Below are 8,022 nucleotides of genomic sequence, written 5' to 3'. Positions count from 1 at the left end.
TAATTCAACTTAGTGTTCAATATGTGTTTTGTGTAGAATGGAGCAAGAACCACCATGTTGACTGTGCAAGTCAAGGTGCCGGACGAGCCTTTGTAATGCCACGCTGTTCGGCGTCTACTTCCAGCCTAGTTTTATTCCTTCAAAGGTAACAAATTATATGAACCTTTCTAACAGTTATTTTTTGTTTTTATTGCTATTTCCGCTAATGCATTCTGTGTGTGTGTTTTGTTTTTTCCTTACACAGATCATCCCATGCAATGTGAGATTGGCATTCAATGAGCTCATCAGAGACATGGTGACCTTCGAAGCTCATGGGGGGACCTACACTATGCAGGTCTTCAAGGGGCGAAAGACCACCTAGGTTGGAGGATATGAGTGGGATTGTTTCATCGCCCGCCTGGGTCTTTGTGGGGGTGAATTTATCAGCTTCTCCTTCAGAGGAGAAGGTCCCAGGCTTACTGTTGTCTATTTGAATTTGATTCCCGATACAGATGATGAGGCTTTAGATCATGAGGATTCTGATGATGAGGATTCAGATCATGAGGATTCAGATCATGAGGTTTCAGATGATGATGAGGGCCCACTTAATGAAGCACTATATGCCCAAAGACTGAGGCTGAGTGATAAGGAATCGGGCAACCTCTGGGACATACTTCCGCTTAGTGAAGATACATCAGGATGCCATTCGTGACCCGCCTCACAAGGACAAATATTAAACAGCATCTCATGGTATGTTACTTAGTGTAGTAATTAATTAGAAGATATATATGCTTAATTAGTGTAGTATGTAGTTCGATGATATGCTTGTTGTAGTAATGTGATAATATAAATGCTTAGTGTAGAAATTATTTTGTGTAGAAATTTAAATGTGCATGTTGTGTAGAAATATGATGATATGCTTAGTGTACATAGCTAGTAATCAGATGATATGCATGCTATAATAATGTGATGATATGCTTATATAGTGTGGTATAATGTGATGATATATGCTTACTGTAGTAATGTGATATGCTTAATTAGTGTCTAATATAATGTGATGATATATGCTTAGTATACGTATTAATTTGTTGATATATATGTTTAATTAGTGTAGTAAATTGATGATATATGCTTAGGGTAGTTATGTGATCATATGCTTAGTGTTGAACCTGATGATACATGTGGATCGAAGTTACCTAAGGAGCTATCTGTGATGACATGCTCATTTATCATATCTAATGGTTTTCAGAAATTACCTAAGAAGCTATCTGCGAGTTGTGGCATCGAGCCGTATGAAGAAGGCATAGCTGGACTACGCGTTACTAGAAGGGGCTCCGTCACAAGCTGTGCATACGCAGTGGACACGGACGGTCGCATTGTCTTCAACCGGGGCGGGGTGGAAGAAGTTCCTTCGTGGAAAGAATCTTTGGGTTGCACAGGCCATCCTACTCACTATTACGAACACCATGCGCCATGACTTGAGGATGATGATCATCATCAACCTCATTTAGAAGTGGTTGGGCCATTGATGTGAAATGAACTACTCATTAACTATGTTAGCTCGTGTTTGTGAGTACTTGTGCCATTTATTACCATACCTCTATATATGTGTGTAGCTACTACTGTATCTAATCGATTGTCACTATTACTAACTGCTAATTAATGGTCTATTAACTGGTATTATTCTACTGTGTGATGTTATATATGTGCTTAGTTCTAATGTGAAATGCTAAATGTTATATATGGTGGTGGAAATTTTTTTTGGCTGGTTGAAATGTTCGTGGCGTGCAAAGTACACGACACGCCACTACCTGTGTGGTTATAGTGCTGGCGTTGTCCATCTGGCACGCCATCAACCATTAGAATATTGTTGGTGTGGCCACCCACGTGAGCGCTATTTTCTAACAGTAGCGTCGTATTGCTGGTGTAGGGTGTCTACGCTAGCAAAGCACTTTTTCCCACGCCATAGCTAGGCTTTTCTCCACTAGTATGAGATTGAGCACCGCAAGATCGAACCCATCACAAAGCACCTCTTCCCATGGCAAGATAAATCAATCTAGTTGGCCAAACCATACCAATAAATCAGAGAAGAAATATGAAGCTATAACAATCATGCAAAAAAGAGTTCAAAGAAGACTCAAATAATATTCATGGATAGATCTGATCATAAAATCGCAATTCATCGGATCCCAAACACACTGCAAAAAGAGTTATATCAAATAGATCTCTAAGAACATCGAGGAGAACATTGTATTGAAAATCAAAAGGAGAGAAGAAGCCATCTAGCTACTAACTACAGACCTGTAGGTCTGTGGTAAACTACTCAAGCATCATCAGAGGGGCGGCAAGGATGATGAAGAACCCCTCTGTGATCGTTGCCCCCTCCGATAGAGTGCCGGAAAAGGCCTCTAGATTGGATCTCGTGGTTCTGGAACTTGCAGCGGTGGAAAAATTATTTTGTCGACTCCCCTAGGTTTTTTGGGATATTAGAGTATTTATAGAGGCGTAGGTAGGTTAAGAAGGTCCCCGTGGGCCCCACTACCCATCAGGGCGTGCCAGAGGCCCCTGGCGCCCTGGTCTAATGGGACCATGGGCCTCCTCTCGTGTGCTCCAAAAGCTTCCAGGGTCTCTTATCACCAGGAAAAAAATCTCCAAAAAGTTTCTTGCCATTTGGACTTCGTTTGGTATTGATATTCTGCAAAGTAAAAAACAAGCAAAAACAACAATTGGCATTGGGCACTAGGTCAATAAGTTAGGCCCAGAAAATGATATAAAGTTGCTAGTAAATGTATATAAAACATCCAAGATTGAAAATATAACAACATGGGACAATTAAAATTTGTAAATACGTTGGAGACGTATCAAGCATCCCCAAGCTTAATTCCTACTCGTCCTCGAATAGGTAAATAATAAAAACAGAATTTTTGATGTGGAATGCTGCCTAACATGTTTATCTCATATTTTTTTCTTTTGTAGCATCGACATTTGGACTTTAAGTGATTCAAAGCAATAGTCTATAATTTTACATGAAGACATCAATAATCAAGTATATCAACAAGCAACCATGTCTTTCAAAATATCAACGCTAAATAAAGCCATTCCTAGCCCATTATGCTCAATCATTGATCCATTCATGAAACACACTCGAATATTAGCTACAACCAATGCACAAGTATGACAATAGTGTTCCCTAGTTGGTGCTTTATAAGAGAAGATGAAGACTCAATAAAAATAAAAATTGCATAAAAGTAAATAGAAAGGCCTTTCGCAGAGGGGAGCAGATATTTGTAAAGGTGCTAGAGCTCAAAGCTTAAATTGAGAGATAAAATTATTTTGAGAGGCTTGCTTTTCCTGTCAATGAAAACGACCGAGAATTCTCAATATCTTCCATGCTAGATAAATCATAGGCGATTACCAAACATAAAATAAAGTTTATTTCCTTTTCCATCATTCTTTCACAATCCATGGCTAGCAGTATCCACGGGTGCCTTCCATACCAACACTTTCCAAGAAATTTATTATTGACAACATAAAATATTTTTTTTCATTTCGGGACTGGCCATACCTATTACCTGCCACACTCTCGTGCAATGACAAGTTAATAAACACTCATTTGAGAATAACATACCTAGCATGAAAATATTGGCCACTCCCTACCGCTTCATGAGCGGTACGGGCACACAAAAAGGAAATTCATTTTGAAAAGTAGAGTTGGTAGATACAAATTTACTTGGAACGGCATGGAAATGCCACATATAGGTAGATATGATGGACTCATTTGTCAGAACTTTGGGTTTAAGGAGTTGGATGTACAAGCAGTATTCCCGCTTAGTACAAAAATAGATTGAGAAGGGACCAACCAAAAAATGAAAACAATCATAAACGAGCATTGAACATAACGAACACTCAATAATGCACCACAAGTAGGATGTAACTTTGTTGCATAACTATTGACTTTCGTGCTTGCATAGGGAATCACAAACCTTAACACTAATATTCTTACTAAAGTATTATTACTCATCAACATGACTCACATATTACTATCTTCATAGTGTTGCCAATATTTTTGGTCATTGATTGGGTGGTGTTCCAATTATGTTGAAACCGCTAATAATGGTGAGAGCCTATGCCTTATTATGGTCGCTCTGACTATGTTGGGATGATTTGATTTTTAATGGCAAGAACTCTTCTCCTTTGCAGGTTATTTTCCGTTGTACACACCCTTTTCGTATGTGGTCTTCGCAACAATGAACGGAGTATGAACCATTGATCAAGGTGGTGCGTATACGGTTGGAGTGGGTGACTAGGGAGTTTTTAACCCAACATGAGTGGCAACATAACCTCTGGATCGATCCACCACCATCTTTGACATAGGCATATGTCGGTCCTATATGACTGTACCGTTGTTGATATGTCTTTTTTGTTAGACTATTGGGATTTGACTATGTGCATCTTAGTTATGCAGTGTTCGGACATTAGGCTACATTTTAAATTAATAAAAGCGTTATTTATCAAAAAAAAGACACACAACTGCCTTGTCTAAGTTTTATAAAGCTAGTTACAAGGCCTTCCGCAAGAGAAAAATTAGTTGTCGCCCGTACCTCATGTAGTTTGCTCGGAAATTCGTAGGGGCACGTAAATGCGGGGGGCACTCACCTCCCAAACCGTGCCGCTCGCTCGACTTGCGGCGCAATTCCTGAAGTAGTTGAATCCTGCATGAGGGCACAGTAAAATAAAAATCCCTCAAAAACCTTTAAGTTCGAACGATGGAACTTACGGTTTTTGCATCTAAAAATGCCAAGTTTCAACAAGTACCAGAGATATAATTTTAAAGAATTTGTTTTGTTCGGTGGTCAACACAAAATAATTGATTTTTTATCAGCCGCTTGTACTAATTTTCAACACTGAAACTTAACATATTTTTTTAAAAGTTGTCAGAATATATTCGAAATGGATCTAATTTCAAAGTGCTGGTCATGAGAACACGAATTTGAAAACAAAACTTAATTTAGATATTTTATTTTAAAAAATATAGAACTTCAAAAATCAAAAGCTAAAATAAAAAGGCGGTACAAGGGACTGACACGACTAATGTGATACGTGCGGCAAATCCTCGTCCATATTTTGCCTCGTTTCTTCGGTTTTCCCTCGTAGTAGTTTAGGGCTTCTTTGATTCAAAGAATTCTCAATGAAATTTTGGAGGATTCTAATCCTTAGGAATTTTTCCTATCTTGGTTGTTTGATTCATAGGATTTTAAACCATAGGAATTTTTCTATAGGATTTATTTGCACTAGATTTCATAGGAAACATCTCATCCACTCAAACCTCTTTAAAAGAATCCTGCGTTTTTTCTATGCACAATCAAACACTCGTATAATCCTGTAGGATTCAAGACAACATTCCACTTTAATTCCATGTTTTTCCTATTCCCGCGTTTTGGAAATCCTACGAATCAAAAAGGCCCTTAGATCACGGTGGTGTGAAAGTTGGATAGGTGGCTAGCTGACACGACTAATGTGATACGAGTGTGTATATTACACGTGCAAATTTGCATGCTACGTGTTGTTTGGTTATGGGTGGGTATGGGCTTGTCGGTCTAGCTGGCCAGTTTTACTTATATTTTTTTTACCCGTTGGGCACTAGTTGGAGTGTTCTTGTTTATTGCACCGTGGCAAATATGGTGCGGCATTGCTATGAATAAGTTAGGTCATCAAGCAAACAGGTCAGGTCCTTGTATGTCCCGACACGTCTGAAGTGGTGCGTACGTGTTCTTCTATGGCCCACCCGCCGATCTCGAGATGCCCAGGCCGGTCGCCTGATTAGCCACGCATAAATTTGGACGAGAAGTGGCCACAGTGCATTTGCGCTCGTAATCTCATCTCTTCCACATTTCATTTCCCCCACAGGCCACGAAGACAAGAGGCATACAGAAGACGGTGGTGCTCTATCCCTCGCTCGGCGTGGGCCACCTCAACCCCATGGTGGAGCTGGCTAAGGTCTCCTCCGCCGCGGGCAGACCGTCGTCATTGCCGTCGTGAACCCGCCGGACAAGGACGCCGTGTCGGAAGACGCAATGGCTCGCCTCTCCACCGCCAACCCAGCCATCACGTTCCGCCTCCTCCCCGTGCCGTCTTGCGGCAAGGGCCATTACTCCCACCCGGTCCTGCGCACCATCGACGTGCTCCGCGCCGCCAACCCCTCGCTGCGGGAGTTCCTCCGCACTCTCCCCGCCGTGGACGCCCTCGTGGTGGACATGTTCTGCGTGGACGCGCTCGACGTCGCCGCCGAGCTCGACATCCCCGCGTACTTCTTCTTCGCGTCCGCGGTCGGCGACCTCGCCATCATGCTCCACCTGCCGTACTACTACCCCGCCGCCCCGTGCTCGTTCAAGGACATGGGCAAGACGGTGCTCCACTTCCCCGGCGTGCCGCCGATCCGCGCGCTGGACATGTCGACCACCATGCTGGACCGGGAGAGCGATATCGCCAAGGAACGGTTGCGCCACTACACGCGGATGCCGGAAGCAAGAGGCTTTCTGGCGAACAGTTTCGACTGGTTGGAGGCGAGGGCGCTGGAAGCACTCAGGTACGGCCTCTGCACGCCTGGTCGCCCAACGCCGCCAGTCTACTGCATCGGCCCGCTAGTCCTTCCTGGACAAACGGGAGGGAGCGCCGGTGGGAGACACGCGTGCCTCGAGTGGCTTGACGCGCAGCCGGAGCGGGGCGTGGTATTCCTCTGCTTCGGCAGCCTGGGCACCTTCTCGGCGGCGTAGCTAGCAGAGGTGGCTCGCGGGTTACAGGACTCCGGGCACAGGTTCTTATGGGTGGTGCGCGGCCCTCCCGAGCAGAAGGACGAGTCGATCGAACCGGACTTACAGGCGTCGCTCCCGGAGGGTTTCTTGGAGAAGACCGCTGGCAGGGGCTTCGTGGTGAAGAACTGGGCGCCACAGGCGGAGGTATTCCGTCACGGAGCCGTCGGCGCGTTCGTGACGCACTGTGGGTGGAACTCGGTGCTCGAGGGCATCGTGTCCGGCGTGCCGATGATCTGCTGGCCGCTGTACGCGGAACAGAGGATGAACAAGGTGCACGTGGTGGAGGAGATGAAGGTCGGGGTGGCGGTGGAGGGCTACGAGGAGGGACAGGTGAAGGCAGAGGAGGTGGCGGCGAAGGTGAGGCTGGTGATGGCGTCGGAGGAAGGGAGCAAGCTGAGGGAGAGGCTCGCGGCGGCCAAGGAGATGGCGGCGGCCGCCGTGAAAGACGGCGGGTCGTCCGACGTGGCGTTTCACGAGTTCTTGATGGACTTGGAGAAGTGCCGTTCAGAGAAGTCTGGAGAAAAGTCGATGTAGACGGCAACTGAAAGCGAGACAGGGGAGCAGTGTTGTTTCGCTTGGATTCGTCGTCTCAGACCTCTTTGCTAGTCCCGAGGTATCACGGAAGAACCTCAGAAATCAGTATCGAAACCACACAGCGCTTTCATTTTGACTTTCGACTCATAAGATTGTTGTTTTCTTCTAGATTTTTCCGAACAACTTATCAGAGTAGTAGTGAGATAATTGCACGTATCGTCCTTGAAGTCGGCGGCAAGGTCCAACATGGTCCTCGAGGTTGAGAAGTGCTTCAATACAGTCCCGGTACATGGAAATACGTGATCAATACGGTCCTGATACATGGAACGACGGTCCTGGCTCTACACATCGCATACGTATTGCATAACGCGCTGCTGGAGAACAGGTCAACTCTCTCTCTCTCCACCTGTGTGGGACCTGCCTGTCAGTGAGCGCGAGGAGAAAATACAAGTAAAAATTGCTATTGCCTAGCGAGTCGAACACACGACCAGGCAGAATGCATGTTCGCTCGCTCGCTCGTGCTAGCCAACTCAACCAGGGCTATCGATATTAATAAATAGATTATTCCCTTCTTATGAGCACTAGTGCGCCTGCATGCATTTTCTTCTTAAAAATCCTTAATGAGGCCATTTCAAGTTCGTTCGCTCACTGATAACCAGAAGCTAATAATGAAAGAAACATTAATTTTATTATTCGA

The 8,022-nt window shown here is 44.5% G+C and overlaps 1 pseudogene; it reads left to right on the top strand.

The window, feature by feature from the left end:
- The first annotated feature begins 5,639 nt into the window (after window positions 1-5,639).
- LOC109766969 (anthocyanidin 5,3-O-glucosyltransferase-like) lies at window positions 5,640-7,520 on the top strand (annotated as a pseudogene).
- The last annotated feature ends 502 nt before the right edge of the window (window positions 7,521-8,022 follow it).

The sequence above is a fragment of the Aegilops tauschii genome, chromosome 3 (genome assembly GCF_002575655.3).
Source record: "Aegilops tauschii subsp. strangulata cultivar AL8/78 chromosome 3, Aet v6.0, whole genome shotgun sequence".
NCBI lineage: Eukaryota > Viridiplantae > Streptophyta > Magnoliopsida > Poales > Poaceae > Aegilops > Aegilops tauschii.
This window is presented reverse-complemented; position numbering and strand designations above follow the sequence as displayed.